Source organism: Apodemus sylvaticus, chromosome 9, assembly GCF_947179515.1.
Source record: "Apodemus sylvaticus chromosome 9, mApoSyl1.1, whole genome shotgun sequence".
NCBI classification, from domain to species: Eukaryota; Metazoa; Chordata; class Mammalia; order Rodentia; family Muridae; genus Apodemus; species Apodemus sylvaticus.
Genome location: NC_067480.1, coordinates 78,848,859 through 78,864,851, shown reverse-complemented (window position 1 = coordinate 78,864,851; position 15,993 = coordinate 78,848,859). Strand labels below are relative to the sequence as shown.

General features: G+C 47.7%; 1 long non-coding RNA gene across 2 annotated transcripts; it reads left to right on the top strand.

The window, feature by feature from the left end:
- The first annotated feature begins 1,364 nt into the window (after positions 1-1,364).
- LOC127692444 (uncharacterized) lies at positions 1,365-11,346 on the top strand. 2 transcript variants are annotated; one of them, XR_007979466.1, is made up of 2 exons: positions 1,365-1,587; positions 10,633-11,346. It is a non-coding gene; the product is annotated as an uncharacterized LOC127692444 (long non-coding RNA). The 2 variants fall into 2 exon arrangements; XR_007979467.1 differs by having other exon boundaries at positions 1,365-1,596.
- Positions 11,347-15,993: the final 4,647 nt, after the last annotated feature.

The following is a 15,993-nucleotide window of genomic DNA, read 5'->3' as shown; positions in this document are numbered from 1 at the left end:
GACAGAGTGGTCACTCCACACACTCTGGAGAAAGTCAGAGGCCCAGAGGTATCCCCATGGTTCTGGGGGACCTCCCACCTGTGCTAGTGCCATAGGCCACGGCCTAAGGAGAAGGAAGCTTTAGCTCCTTAGTGGTAAAGAAGAAACAGAGAATATAAGAAAGAAATAAGGGGTGTGGAGTCCAGAGCCCTGTGATGCCTCACCCAGCTCTGCCACTCATGTGGTCTTAGTTACTGTCTTGCTGCTGTGACAAAGACAACTTAGGAAGGAAGGACATCCTTCAACTCACACTTCGTCATGGCGGTGAAGACACGGTGGCAGGGGTGCGAGGCAGCTGGCCACACTGCACCCAGCAGGAAGCAGTGATGAATGCTGGCACCCTGCTTCGTTCTTCTTTTCCTGAAGTCTAGACCCTCCCCACCAGATGGCACAGGCCACATGGAGGGTGAGTCTTCCTATCTCAGTTAATCTGCACAAGCCATCACAGTTGCTGTGTGCTGCCAGGGAGGATCTTTGCCCTCTCTGGGCAAAGTCTTATCACTGGTCCAGGAATGCAGCCAGGTGCTCTAGCACCTCAACTTCCTTTTTAATTCTGGGATCCCATAAATTCTTTGCATTTTGCCTTTGCTCCAGTCTCTCCTCTATTCTGACTACCTGCATTGGCTTCTCTGCCTCTGCAAACTGTTCATCCCTAGGACAGTTGGGGGTTTGGCTATAGAGACACACAACATCCATTTCCTGTGAGAGGCCTGGATGAAGTTATATCTGAGTAGCTCAGCTTGGGATCTGAAAGAGAAACCATTTTCTCGATGTCTGAGGTATCATTATGGTTAATAATGATGACATCGATCTACCTCATCAGGGCACACCAGTGTTTAACTAAGAAAAATGTTTTTGTCATTGTGAGAAAATACGAATGCACCTCCTCCATCAGGGTGACACCCCCAGACGGGCGACTCCCTTCCCAGGATCCCAGTGGCTCATTTGCAATCCAGCCCTCCTTGGAACGACAGCGTGCATTCCTTATTGATGCTTTAGCTCTTTGACAAATACATTTTTCCATGAGCAGAAACATAATTAACTTAAGTCATTTATATTAATCACAAGGGGAGAATCATGCAAAACAGGGGTAATTTTGTACTGAACAAGGCACACTGTCTAATGAATATAGATGATGCTGATTTATGTGTTTATCCAAAAAGTGTGTGTGTGTGTGTGTATGTGTGTGTGTGAGAGAGAGAGAGAGAGAGAGAGAGGAGAGAGAGAAAAAGAGGAGAGAGAGAGAGAGAGAGAGAGAGAGAGAGAGAAAGAACCATAAGCCAACACCCAGCTCCACTCCAGCCCCTGAAAAAGCTGGAAAAAAAAATTCTGTCAAGGTCTCTTTTTAATGATGCTTCTGCGCTTGGTGGCATCCTGCCCACAGATCGAAAAAGAAAATGACTTTTCAAGTGTTTACAGAGCCTGAACAGCAAGAGAGATTCCTTCCCAGCGTGGGTGTCCCAGCGTGACTTCAGGAGGCTGGAATGGCCGTCTTTGCAAACGCTTGGCTGCCCGCTCCACAGCTGAGCTCTTGGGAAGGAGCACGAGGTGGGTCAGGTAGGTGCGGTAGCCAGGGCCGGGTCCCAGGAGCTCAGCTTCTCTGATGTGGAACACTTGGCTGCTGTGATTAAGAGCGGCAATGCCTGCTGTTCTGTGGCTCCTTCTGCCCCACCCACTCATGAGTGAAGCAGTTGCCAAGCTCGCTGAAGGAAAGGGAGGTGCCTGGAATCAGGAGTGGGCAGAGAAGAGGACGTGGAACCACTGAGATGCAGAAGGCTTGGGCTGGAAGTCCCTACACTGCGGGACCCACCCCCTCCCATTTTCCCATTTGGGAACTGAGAACAGGAGATTTACAGTGTGTGGCTTCAATCAGGCACCTGTGCTGCCAGATGCTGTAGTGTGTGTGTGTGTGTGTGTGTGTGTGTGTGTGCATATGTGAATGTTCACATGTGTATGTGTACATGTAGAGATCAGAGGTTGACATTGGGTGCCTTCCTCAATTTTTTAATCCACCTTTATTATTATTATCATTATCATCATCATTATTATTTATGATTTAATTATGTGTACCTGTGTGGATATGTGTGTGCAGGTATCCCTGAAGGCCAGAAGAGGGCATCAGATCCCCTAGAGCAGTAGTTTTCTGTGGGTCTTGACCTCTAAAGACCATAAGAAAACACAGATATTTATATTATGATTCATAAAAGTAACAAAATTACAGTTACGAAGTAGCAACGAAAATAATTTTATGGTTGGGATTCATCACAACAGGAGGAACTATATTAAAAGGTCTGAAGCATTAGGAAGGTTGGGAACTGCTGCCCAGAGCTGTAGTTACAGAGCTGTAGTTACAGAGCTGTAGTTGCGGAGCCTGTAGTTACAGAGCTGTAGTTAGTTACAGAGCTGTAGTTACAGAGCTGTAGTTACAGAGCTGTAGTTACAGGTAGTTGTTACTCAACCTGGGCACTGGGAACCAAACTGAGGTCCTCTGTAAGAGCAGTACATATGTGTTCTTAACCTCTGAGCTGTGTCCATTCAGACCATTCCCACCCCCACCCCTACCCCTGCCACCCCCCCCCCTTAACACATGCTTCTCACTGGACCTGGAAATCATCTGTTTCTCTAAACTAATTGGCTAATACCTCCCAGAGACCTTCCTGCCCCTACATCCACACCAATGCTAGGTGTTACAAATGTGGGGGAAATTCAGATTTTTTATGTGGGTGCTAGGGATTCGAACTGAGGTCCTTTATGCTTGCCCAGCTAACGCTTTACTGTCTGAGCCATCTCAGCAGGCCAGGCTTTTGTGTCTGTGGGTCCAACTGATGCCCCATTTTATGAATGAGGAAATAAAGACTTCAAGAAAGGGAGGGACTTCTGCAAGACCTCAGACAAACACCTTCCCTCACAACCTCTTTTGGGTGGGGAGAGAACTAGGTGATCTGTATGTGGCATTCACAGGGAGCCTGTGTGACATCTTGGTTTTATGAGGTCCATTTCCTTTGCTAGATATAAACACAGTTACACGATCTCGGAGGATTAGGTGCTGGCTTCCTGGACACAGAGAAGACAGGTTAATGACCTCTGGGCGTGGCTGACTGCGTTCAGACAGTGTGGGAAAACAATGCAGTGCTGGTTTGGAGAAAGAAGGAAGGGAGCACGGCTGTTGGAGGCTGGCATGCTGCCATATCAGGGGCAGCTTTATCTCCTTTCCTGTCTTGGAGCTGGTGTCTGTTTGTAGCACTCGTGGGATGCTGGAGGAATTGTTTCTGGTCTCAGCTTTCAGAGACCCCATCGCAGGATACTGAGGATTAAAGGGTCAAATGTTATATACTGGTACTGATGATAGCATCATATCAGTGGTTGCACTCACATCCCAAACACATGCCCAAAGGGCATAACTGGTCTGGACCCGTTTCAGGTACCGGATGGGGCCAGTGTGGAGCAGTCCTAGCTCTGAGGAGGCTACGGCAAGTGACCCGGCTGTAATTTGTCTCTAGCCCGGTCTCCGTTTCCTTTGCTTGCACAAACTAGCTCAGCGGGTGCCAGCGGCCTCATCTATCCTCCGCAGCCTGGACAGCAGAGCCAGAGAGCACATCTGTCACTGTCTCTGGTGGCATGGATGACTGGAGCGTCATTTTTGACAAATGTCTGTGCTGGAGAAAGAGAGAGTTCTGCATGGCTGTGGGTACTTACAAACTCTGAAAACTCACAAACACGACGGGGCTGTTCCACAAGCCAGTGGACATAAATGAGCATCAGGGCACGCGGGGATGGTCGGGGGAGAGGGGAGGGGCCGGAGTGTGGGATTGGACAGGAGCTGGGCCCCACGCTCTCTATAGGCGGAGCCCTTTGTACCACGAGGGCTAACTCTCCTGTCTCAAGCCCTCATTAGCGGTACCTGGGAACATCATAGCCTTTTCGCCGCCTGTACTCTGCTTCAGACTGAGTGGGAACCAGAATTCTGCCTGTTGCCAGAGACTTGAGAGGAATGGTCAACGATTTCACACCCTCCTTCACAGCTCGAGCGACTATCGCTTTGTGTCAGCTGCTTTTCTTCTTGCTGGGGAAAAAAAATGTTCTACTGAAGCAACCCAAGAGAGAAAGGGCTGATTTGGGCTTACGGTTCAAAGGTTCGGTCCATCACAGAGGTGTGAGGCAGCTGCCACGGCGTGTCCACATCCCACCTCTGCTCGCACTGGGGTGGGCTTTTCTCCTCAGCTAAATCTTTTTGGAAATGTCTTTGCAAACACTCTTAGAGATACGTTTCCATGGTGAATTTACGGCAATAAAAATTAGTCATCACACTCGTTCAGACCTCTGGCTTGTGCTAATCCACGGGGGCCTCGTTGGTTCTCACATCAGACCCATTCTGCAGATGAGGCTCAGAAAAGGGACTCATCTAGGGTGACAAAGCAAGAGGCAGGAGCTGTTCTGACTCACAGGCAGTATACACTATAGGTGGGGGATCAGTCAAAGCTGCCTGCCAAGACGGGCGAGGTAGCTAATGCTCTGTTACTTTGTGAACCACATGATCTCTGTGCCATCTGCATAGCCCGTCCCTTCTGTGTGCAAGTCAGGTCATGAGGAGAAGGAGCCACCTGCCCCAGATCACGCGGCCCCTGGTGGCAGATTCACATCTCCAGTCTATGTGGCCAAACTTTTTTCCTTAGTTTCTCTCAGGCCAGGTCCCTTGAATGGGTCAAATGAAGCCATTTTTATGAGTCAGGCATCATGGCTGGTGGCCTGAAGGAACAGTCATTGAGTCACCCCGACCCACCATGTCTCAGCCAGGCCCCATTTCTTCACTGGATACTGGAGAGAAGGCTTCTGGAACTGTCCTTGGAAAGTAATGTGGGTGACACTGGATATGGCAGGGAATGCATGTCCAGGCAAGGCAAACATGGCAGGTGTGCAGCTCAGTCGGTGAGTACTTGCCTAGCGTGCACTAGACCGAGAGTTGACACCGCAGGAACCGTGTGTGGTGGCACAAGCCTGAAGTCCCCAATCTTGGAAGGGGAAAGCAGGCAGAGAGATGTTCCAGGTTATTCTCAGCTACACAGCAGGTTCAAGGTCAGCTCAAGGCTGCATAAAATGGCCTAAAATCAACAACCAAAAAGAGACTAGGTATATCACAGTGATTGTGGCTCCTGAGGTTTCCAGCTGTCAGTGCTCCTGTTACATGTTCCAGCTGTTGGTGCCCACTGTAACACGTTTCAGCTATTGGTGCCTATTGTTACATATTCCAGCTGTTGGTGCTCACTATATCATGTTCCAGCTGTTGGTGCTCACTGTTAAATGTTCCAGCTGTTGGTGCCCACTGTTAAGTGTTCCAGCTGTTAGTGCTACTGTTACATATTCCAGCTCTTGGCTCTCACTATAACATGTTCCAGCTGTTGGCGCTCACTGTTACATGTTCCAGCTATTGGTGCTACTGTTTCATGTTCCAGCTGTTGCAGGTACTGTTCCATGTTCCAGCTGTTGGAGCTACTGTTCCATGTTCCAGCTGTTGGAGGTACTGTTCCATGTTCCAGCTGTTGGAGCTACTGTTCCATGTTCCAGCTGTTGGAGCTACTGTTCCATGTTCCAGCTGTTGCAGCTACTGTTATATGTTGAGAAAAATGAAACAAAACCAAGTTAACAACAGGAGGATCTAGGCAGCTGGCCTGCTTCCTAGCACTGCCCCAGTGGTTCACCATAGCACATGAACTATTTCACATGATACCAACATTAGACAGGTGTTCTTGGGGGTCTGTGATGGCACATGAGATGCAGGGTCTGTGTGAGCCACACAATGAGTGATGTCCCTTGCTCCAGCTGGCACAGGAAATGATTGTGTCCTTAACAATGATAATTTGGGTCTGGCTCCCTCCCTCCTGCCTCCTTGATTAAGATAACTGCCTGCCTGGGAAAGTATCCCCACTCTCCCACAGGCACCAGCGGAGGACAGTCCAGTGTCTCAGCCACACCTGGCCATTCTGCAGGAAGTTAAGCCCTAAGAAATACTCCCCGAACCCCACCCACAGATGGTCCCCTGTGACTCACACTCTGCCTGTTTAGGGAGTCTCCAAAATGCTCTTAATTTTTTTGCACATGTATGCGATGTATGTGCACATGTGTTTGTATGTTCACATATGTGTTGGTTTATGTGTGTATGTGAGCCAGAAATTCCAAAGCTGACATGAGGTGCCTTCCTCACTGTCCACGTTATTTTACTGAAGCGGAATCTCTTACTGAGCTCACAATTGGGCTAGCCAGCCTGCTTTCAGGGATTCCCAGTCACTCAAGCTCTGGAATTGTAGGTGCGGCTCCAGACTCACTCTGCATTTACAGAGGTGCTGGGGAGTTGAACTTGTCCTCACACCTACACAGCAAGCACTTCACACAGGGTCCCCAGTCCTCCGAAGCTCACTTTGACTAGGAGGGTGTTTTTAGTGGTCTTTGGACATGGGGTTTTATTAATGCGCGCACAGGGATTGAAACCTGCTGACTGAGGCGGAGGGGAGGTGTTCAGTATAGATGGGATTGGGTGGAGAATCATTAGAGGCCAGTCTTCAAGGACCTTCAGCAGATCTGGGGCTCAACAGTGAGAAGCGGCTCTGACAGGAGGTCCTGCCTGGACTATTATCTCTGTCCTATCCTCTTAACGACCTCGGTGGGATGTTAACATTTCACTTTTATAGAGCAAATCCCCAGGCTCAGCAAGCTCGAAGAACTGCTTGCAGGTTTTTTTTTTTTTTCAGCTAGCTACTGCTGTATCCTGGATCCTAGAATTCTTTTTGAAGCCTGTCAGCGTATGGAGCAAGGAGACAGACTCTGGGCATCATGGTCTTACTATTGATGGTGCAACCAGCTGAAGACCACGGATCTCCTCTAGAATGTGCCGTGGTGGTGTTCCTCTATTTTTCTCAGGGAGACCTGAACAGATACTTATTCATCCCAGTGAGTAGCCCATGTTCCACCTGCCTCCTAGGGAGGCAGTGAACGTATCAGGGCTTCTTACAGAACATGCATGACTTAAACAGCCAAGACACTGAAAGAAAAACCAAAAAATTAAAAGAAGTGGGGCTGGGGTGTACACAGACCCATCATAAGTGCAGGCATCGCCATTCCACAGACCAGGGTCCTAGATCAATCAAAAGGAGGCGAGCTGAGGCCCAGCAGCCAGCTTTCTCTGCTTCCTGGTTGCAGATGCGCCATGACCCCTGCCTGGTGCTCCCACTGCCAAGCCCTCCCTTCCGGGGCTGACTGTATCCCCTTTAACTGACTGTATCCCCGTTAACCAGGAGGTGAACCTAACCTCTCCTATCATGAGTTTCTTCTTGTCAGGTGTTTTGCTACAGAAACAAAGGAAGTAACCAGTGCGATCTTTGTGGTTGCAGCCAGTTCAGCTCTGTGAGTTCATTCAGGTGTGGGGTTGCCCGAGAAGAGAGACATTCTTTCATTGTGTATCACCCTCAAGCGCCAGTTGTGGTACTGGAGGGTCTTTAGGGTCTTGGACTCACAGAGGAGATTAACAACTCTGATGGAAGATCACCCAGCTGGCTTGTAATATGCAACCTACATAGTGTGGAGAGACAACTGGGGTGTGGTAGGATCTGGAGCCAGAGAAGCAGTACCTCCTAGTGACAGCCTCTCTGGGTGTTGACCCTGCTATCCCACAGAGGTTTGGTGAGGCTGTCATGTGTGACAACCCCCATCACTTGTTTCATTTCTTTCTTCCAGTAACACATTCCCTGAACATCCCATCTACATTCTAACTACATTCTAACTCCATCTACAACTAACCACCTGTGGTGGTTTGAACATGCTTGACCAAGGGAATGGCATTATTAGGAGGTGTGGCCTTGTTGGAGTGGGTGTGGCTATGTTGGAGGAAGTGTGCCACTGGGGGGAGTGGGCTTTAAGATCCTCTCATCCTAGCTGCCTGGAAGTCAATCTACTCGTAGCTGCTTTTGGAACAAGAGGTGGAACTCTCAGCTCCTCCAGGCCCATGTCTGCCTGGATGCTGCCATGCTCCTGCCTTGATGATAATGGACTGAACCTCTGAACCTGCAAGACAGTCACAATTAAATGCTGTTCTTATGAGTTGCCTTGGCCATGGTGTCAGTTCACAGCAGTAAAACCCTAGCTAAGACATCCATCCCAGCTTTCCTTGCTTCCCCTTATCCTTTGCAACTAACATGGAAGGAATTTCTTTTCTGCATCTGGTCTATGGCCTTCCTTTCTCGTTAGAATCCAACCTTCATGTTGTATAATCCCCTCACCGCCCGCCCCCCCCCCCCACCTGGGGGAGACATGAACAAATATTAACTGACATTAGACCAAAGCCATGATTCCATCTAAATCTAGCTTGGATCTAAATGTTTAGTAATGTTATCAGTTGGGTGACTTAAAGGTAACTATATTATCTAAAGATCCAATCCAATATAGGCTGCAACTTAAAATAGCTGCAACCTTATAGCTCCTTATTCAACTTGTAGGCAGCTACACTGAAAAATCTTCTCCCCTCCAACAACTACTTCCTGCTTTTATAATCTTGGGAGGGGTCTTGTGAATTTCCCAAGGTTCAAGCACTTCCTGAGCCTTCTAAGTTTTGTGAGCTTCCTTCGTCTTTTTTTTTTTTTTAAAACATACTATTTAATTTTAGATGTATCTATGTGGAGGTCAGACAATGATTTTTAAAAGTTGTTTCTCTTGCACAGCGTGAGTCCTGGGGATTGAACTTGGGTCTTCAGGCTTGATCAAAGGCACCTTTTGTTGTCTGTCTGTCTGTCTGTCTGTTTGCTGCTTTCTGTTTTTTTGTGGGGGTGGACTGGGTTTCTTTGTGTAGCCTTGGCTGTTCTGGAACTTGCTCTATAGATCAAGCTGGCCTTGAACACACCTGCTTCTGCCTCCCCAAAACTAGGATTAAAGGTGTTCCCCTTGACCTCTGAGCTGGGGGAAGGCGCCTTTACCCATGGAGCAGAATCACTGGTCCCAGCCTCTTGAGTCCTAATGATCCTAAGAGGAAGTGTTAACATTTGGGGGAAAATAAGGGGAATTCTTGTCAATTTCAGTCATGGCTATAGTCCCTAGAGTTTAGAAGCTGGTTTCACACTCTGTACTTGAAAATCATTTTTTAAAATAACTTCATGCCCCTATTCATCCCCTCCACCTCCTCCTATGTCCTCCTCCCAAATTTATGACCTTCTCTTCCTTAATAATTATTATTTTAAAGACTTCTTCATTCTTACTTTCTGTGCATAGGTGTTTAGCCTGCATGTGTGCATTGATGCTTGAGGAGGCCAGAGGAGGTGGTGCACAGGTCCCCTGGAGTCGGAGTCACCATAGTTGTTAGCTACCATGTGTGTGCTGGGAGCTGAACTGGGGTCCTCTGTTAGAGCAGCCAGTGCTCCTACCCACTGAACCATCTCTCCAGCCCGCTTTCTAGAATTATTATGCTATGTGCACACACACACACACACACACACACACACACACACACATGTATACACACATACAGTATCAATTGAGTTCATTTGGTGTTGCTCATATGTGCATGTGTCCAGGGCTGACCTCTTGGGATTGGACAACATGTGTGGGAGCTTGTCTGTAGAAGACACTCTGAATTTTGTTCAAAAGGATAAAACTATTCTCTTTCTGTGTTGGAGATTTTTTTTATTTCATTGAATGTGTTGATGCAATGAATTGCATTCATTGTTTTTCTGTTATATAAACCCGTGTGCTCCTAGGATAAACCCACTTGATGCCAACATTTTTCCAGTTTCCATTTGCTAGTGTTTAATGCCCAACTTTCACACAAGACTTCATGAGAACTATCGGTTTACAGTTGCATCTCCCTAGGAGACCTGTTTCAGGTTCTGGTTCTGAGGCGTCGTTGGTCACCTCAGGTGAGCTGCTGCGTTCTGCCTTTCCTTGTGATTTGGAAGAGTTTAATCAACACCAGGGTTATTTGTTCTTTAAAGGTTACACAGAGCTCAGCTGTGAAACCATCTGTTCCTGGTGCCTTTTATAACTCTAGGTTTTAATCATCCTGTAGTCTCTGTACTCTCATTGGTCTGCTTGGTTCCTACTTCTCCTTGGCCAATTTGGGCTTTTTAATGTCTCACTAGTAAATATACATTTCTCCTGGTCTTTCCCTTATGTTACTACAGAGCGGACGCAGAGTTTCTGTGAAAACTCCATGTATCTGCACTGTGTCTCCTGTTCCGGCTTTCATTCTGCAGGGTCTTTTTCATTTCCCTTCCATCAGACACTTAACACATTAGTCTGCTTTCCACACTTTGAACAGAGGCTGTTATTCCCATGTAGAACTTGTTGCCGCACAGAGAGAATGGAGCTGTCAGGAGCTTGGCTTGCCACCGCAGCTCCTGGTGTCGCCGTAGCAGGGGCATGGCAGGTCAGCAGAAGGGCAGGGCTGCTGGCTCAGATTTTTCAAATCCTGCTTTTAATAAGGGTCCTTAAATGCCTTAACCTTCCTTCTAGTCCACCACCCACCAGAGATAGTGGAAAAGAAAGGTTATTAGGACATGGGGGAGGTAGACCTGTTTTGCAATAGTTCTTTGGAGCAAATTCAATCTGTTTTCTCAGGATACCAGCAGTCCAGTTCAGCAGTGTCAGGATCGCAAACAGGAGTCAGCAGTGATGGCAGGACCCAGCAGAAACAACCAGACCTTTTCCAAATCAGCACGGGTCAACAGGATCGTCAAGGACCAGCAGAAATGTCAGGAGGAGTGTCTCTCTCATCAAAGTAAAGATCAGTGAAGATGAAGATGAAGACCAAGGAAGCCTTGTGACATTGGCTCTGCAAGCCCACCATCATTGTCCATTGAGTCCTATTTATAGTCCCTCCAAACACCACATATTCTCCCTCACCTTGAGAGTCTGTGTTAGCAAAACTCCACTTGAGTCTGTATCAGCTGACATCACTCTGCCAATCAGCCCGAGTCCACGGAAGTGCCAAAGAGCCACCAGAATGCCATCAGAAGTTTGTAGTGCATTTCTTTCTATGAAGTCACAACAAATAATGACTAGGGAGGAATGGCAAGGCGCACCAATACCATCCAGCAGCAGCAGCCACAGTCTGTCAGGTCCTTCTTCACCTCATGCATCCTTTCACATGTTTGCTCTAGCAAAACATCCCTTTACCTTCGTCTGCTTCAGGAAAACATTTGACACAGCTGACTTTGGAAGGAAACCAGAAGCTGCCACTTCAGTTGGTGCTGCTGGCGACTAGACTTCGGTGCCTGGTGTTCCCAATTACTGTTTTTATGACTTTAGCAAAATAAAAGTTTGTTCTCTGAACTCTCCCCTGTCTGTCTGTCTGTCTGTGGATGGGGGATTCAAGCAATGTTCCTCATGCTCCGTGGGTGGAAAGGTAGATGCTCATAGACAGTGGGTATCAGCCACCGTCACAGGGGAAACATGGCGGGATAAGCAAGAGGCCGCGGGCTCCTCAGGTGGAATGAGACTTGAACTCAGATCTTCTGTTCTGAGCCCTTGACACACTTTTTATATCTACTTGATAATTTGTTCAACATTTTATTAGCATATTTTTAATATTTAATTTTTATTATTAATTTATTTGTGTATAAGAGAGACACACAGAGACAGAGAGAAAGAGAGATGGGGAGAGACAGTGGTGTGGGATACGAGGGGCATATGAGGGTGTGGGATACCCTGGAGCCAGCGTAACAGGCAGCTGTGAGACACCCAATACAGGTGCTACTTACCTTAGGTCCTTGGGGAGAGCTGCAGCATTCTTAACCAGTGAGACATCTCTCTCTCTCCAGGCCCAAGTTTGTTTGCTTGTCCACATGCTTGTGTGTGAGTGTGTGTGCACTTGTGTGTGCAGGTGTGCATGTACAACAGGCTATTGTTCTTCATACACCATCCATCTTGGTATTTTTTGCCTGGTTTTTATTTTAAGAAAGGGTCTCTCACTAGCCTACTCTCTGAGTAGGGTAGACCAAGGATCCAGCTGGTTTTACTTCCCTGGCATTGTGTTTGTAAGAGTGCATGCCACACCAGAACTGGCATCATAAACATGAGTTCCGAGCTCACACTCAGGTCCTCAAGCTTGCAAAGGCATTATCAACTGAGTTAGTTCCTCAGTTCTAGAGCTAGTTAGATGTGAGATGCTAACTGTACATTCATATCTATCTATGCATCTATGTATGTATGTATTTATCTATATATCTATGTATCTATGTATCTGCCTGTTTGTCTATTTACACATACACACACACACACACACACACACACAAACACACGCATACACACGCCACATCTTTCCTCTTCCCCAGAACCTCACACCCCACAGATTAAGTTTTTGGTGGAACCTACAAGCCTGTCAGTCTCCAACAGTAGTTAACCTAGAACGCTTGCCTGAGACTGACTTCTTTATTACTGTCTCCCATTCAGTCCAGCTCAGGACAGGCTGGACGGCAATCCTTAGGCCATGTGACTTGTTAGTGGACAGTGCTTTGGTTAAATCAGGGTCACAGAGCTGACCTAATGAGACCCCAGAGCATAATCAAAAAAGCAAAATGCTCAAAAGCCATCATTGCCAATTCAGTTCAATGATGCAGCCAGTCCTGACTGCTGGTCCTGATGATGGTGGAGCGGGTCCCGACCACCGAGGAGCTGTGGCTGGCTGAGCTGGGGAGGGAGGCTGAACAGAAGGAAGGGGAGGGGAACAATTGTATTGGAGAGACAGCATAGGGTCTGAAGACCCAATCCCCAGTTCTTTGACCCATGAGTGACAGCCCCGAAGCCACTGGATCTAGCTCAGCAGTGTCTCATTATGAACAGATATTTATTTGCAAGATTCGAGGATTCTTGAAAGACGGGCTACTCCTCGCATGGATCCCACAACTACCACAGCTGCCTGACTGTTATCTACCCTTCCAGTTACTGTGAGAAACACCATAGGGGAGGAGAGATCTACTTTGTTCCCTGGCTGTGGAGAGCCCTCTCCAGTGTTTCTTGGACCCATGTACTGCATGAACACCATGGTACTAGGATTTGTGGTGGAGGAGGTGGACAGGAAGCAGAGAGAAACAAGAAGGAAGGGATAACTTTCAAAGGATAATCCAATGGCCTCCTTCCTCCAATTAGGTCCAGCCTCTTCAATGGTTCAGAATATTCCCAAACAGCCTCACCACCAGTAGCTCACCAGCTTGGGGCAAAGTGTTCAACATAAAAGCTCTCCAGTAGGAAATTTCATATGCAAATCAGTTCTGGCAGATGATATCACTTGAAAACCCCAGCTCTTTACATAGGGCAGTGCTCTCCCAGACAGAAGCTGGGAGGGGTATGGCTGGAGGGGGCAGGGAGTGTGGCTGGGAGGGATGTGGTTGGGGGGGGAGAGTGTAGGGGTAGTCTGTCCATGCCTGATGAATGACAATTCTTGGGGTAGACCCTTCAACTTGGAGTCTTATGAAGTTGAAAAGGGACTTGTTAGTGAGAATGGATTGTCAGGCGATTGTGTGCAGGTGCTCGGCATACAGACACACTCAAGTGCACAGGGATCTTAGCGCTATGAGTCAATCTGTGTGAGGACCCTTCTGACTGGGGGCCGGGGGAACCTAATCTCCATCACTGTCTCTGCACTTTATCAAACACTCACCGAATTCCAGGAATTGAGTTTTGGTAGATGTCCAAGTAGGTGATGATAGCTTCTCCCCAACACATCAAAACTCCTGGCACTAATTCGAAGTTGCCATAACTCTGGTCCTCAGGCAGAGAACACCTCAGGTACCTCCCGTGGTTGGAGTGAATCTTTACCTGGCATTTAAACATCTCTGTTTACAGAAATGCTAGGAATCGCTTGTCTTGCTTGCTGTTATGAAGAGTTCCTTCAGCATCTAAAGCAAACACAGGAGGCCCCACATAGGGAGACCAGGTGGTCCAGGAAGCTACATGGTCAATAAAAGCAGCATCCTTTGATATTCTGGTCTCAGCACACGCTGACAGCTTCCTACTGTGGATGCCCAGCTCTCTGATGGAGGTCACAGGAGAGAGGTCTGCTCACAGGCTGGAGGTATCCGGATGTTAAGATCTAAAGGAAGACTGTTACTACTCATCTAAGTGTGTGTGTGTGTGTGTGGGGGGGGGGGGGGGGGGGTAAGGAGTCCAGTTTTCTCACTCCTGGGTGTGTTCTTTACATGGCTTCTTTTCCACACCCTCTAAGACAGGTGTTCGGGGTAAACTAAACTTAGTCCTGGTGGATAAATCATTAACACACTCATTTTCCACCCTACCCCCTGGCCCCCTCTTGCCGGTTCTTTCTGAGCTCCTCATTCTGCATACTTGCTGACAAATCTTTGTCTTGGGTTTCCCAAAAGCTTCTCAAAAGCTCAACTAAGACATCCCTTCAACATCCCTCCCTCTCCCGGCAGCCCATGCATACTGATGTTCTGTAAATATCAGCAGGTGATTTGCTTCTTAATCTGTTCATGGTCCTCAGGACCCTGGGGTTAGTGGATCTGGAGAATATTAGTCAATCATGTGCTTTCTGCTTCCTGAGCAAACCTTAAGCAAACCCATCTCCTTCACTGCTCAGCTTGTTCCCAGACAGCTGCCGCGGAGCCATCATGGGTGTGTGCACTGGAGGAGGCGTCCCCTGTGCCTTGTACTTGCTCACAGTAGGTGGGAGATGAGTGCTAGGCTTCCTTAGTGCTCCCTGGGGTCTCTTGGCAAGGTGTTGTCCTATGTTTCTTGAATTATGGGTTTTCCCATAATTCAGAGTTCATGGGACTGACCACCTGAAACCCCTGTGACCATCAGAGGAAGTAGTTTGTTAATTCTCAGGTTCAGTGCATGGATCTGATCTGTGAATTACTGACTTGTATGTCCACTGCCCCTTATCTACCACCACCCTGATTGCCAATGGTATCTGTCATGAATGCTACTCTCCCACTGCCTCTCCCTCCACAGTTATTGGCACGGCATTGTGGTCAGTGTAGTTGTCATAGTATGCCACAGAAACCTTGAGGTCTTTCTGATGGCTCTTGTTGTCTTCTGTCTTTTCTTAGGAAAGGCACTGCTGGTACCTCCATACTGGGTATGTGCCTCCCACCTCCTGCTGCTTCCCTGTCTAAGCCACCATTGTCTCCTCATTTTTGAAATAGCAAAATCTTCTTTCTGACCTCTGCCTCGATGATTGTCTTCTAAAAATTTATTTGTTTGTTTATATTTATTATTATAGTGTGTGTTGTGTTGTGTTGTGTGTGTGTGTGTGTGTGTGTGTGTGAGAGAGAGAGAGAGAGAGAGAGAGAGAGAGAGAGAGAGAGAGAATGAGAGAGAACAGGTCCTTGTGCTAAGGGCAAAGTTAACTTTCTGGAGTAGACTCTCTCCTCTTTTGATTCTGCTAATTGCACATACTCAGGGTGATCTCCAGGACAGTCTCCTGTCTTAACCTACCATCTCTCCACAGGGACACTGGTAGCACAGATGCGTGCTTCTTTTTACATGGTTCAAATGCAGGCCATCTGGCTTTGACCTGCTGAACCAGCTTCTTTGCTGACTTTCTGTCACCCACAGCACAGCACCCACTTGTTAGGTCAGAGCAGATTTCTTTTCCACTCAGAGTCTTCCCTTACAGTACTGAAGGCCAAGTCTCTCCTGTGGCCTCAGGGCTCCAAAAATCTATTCCCAGCCTCCTCTCTTTTGTCTGAATTCATCTTCTAGTAGATCCCTCCTGGCTGACTTCTTTTGAGATTACTTCCTTCCTCTAGGCTGATTTACTTCCTCCTTACTTGGTTTAGTCTAGGCTGACTTCCCTTAGCTGACTTCCTCCAGATTGACTTCCTCTTGGTTAAGGTACTTCAAGTTGACTTCCTTCCTCCAGGCTGACTTCCTGTAGGCTGACTTCCTTCCTCCAGGCTGACTTCCTGTAGGCTGACTTCCTTCCTCCAGGCTGACTTCCTGTAGGCTGACTTCCTTCCT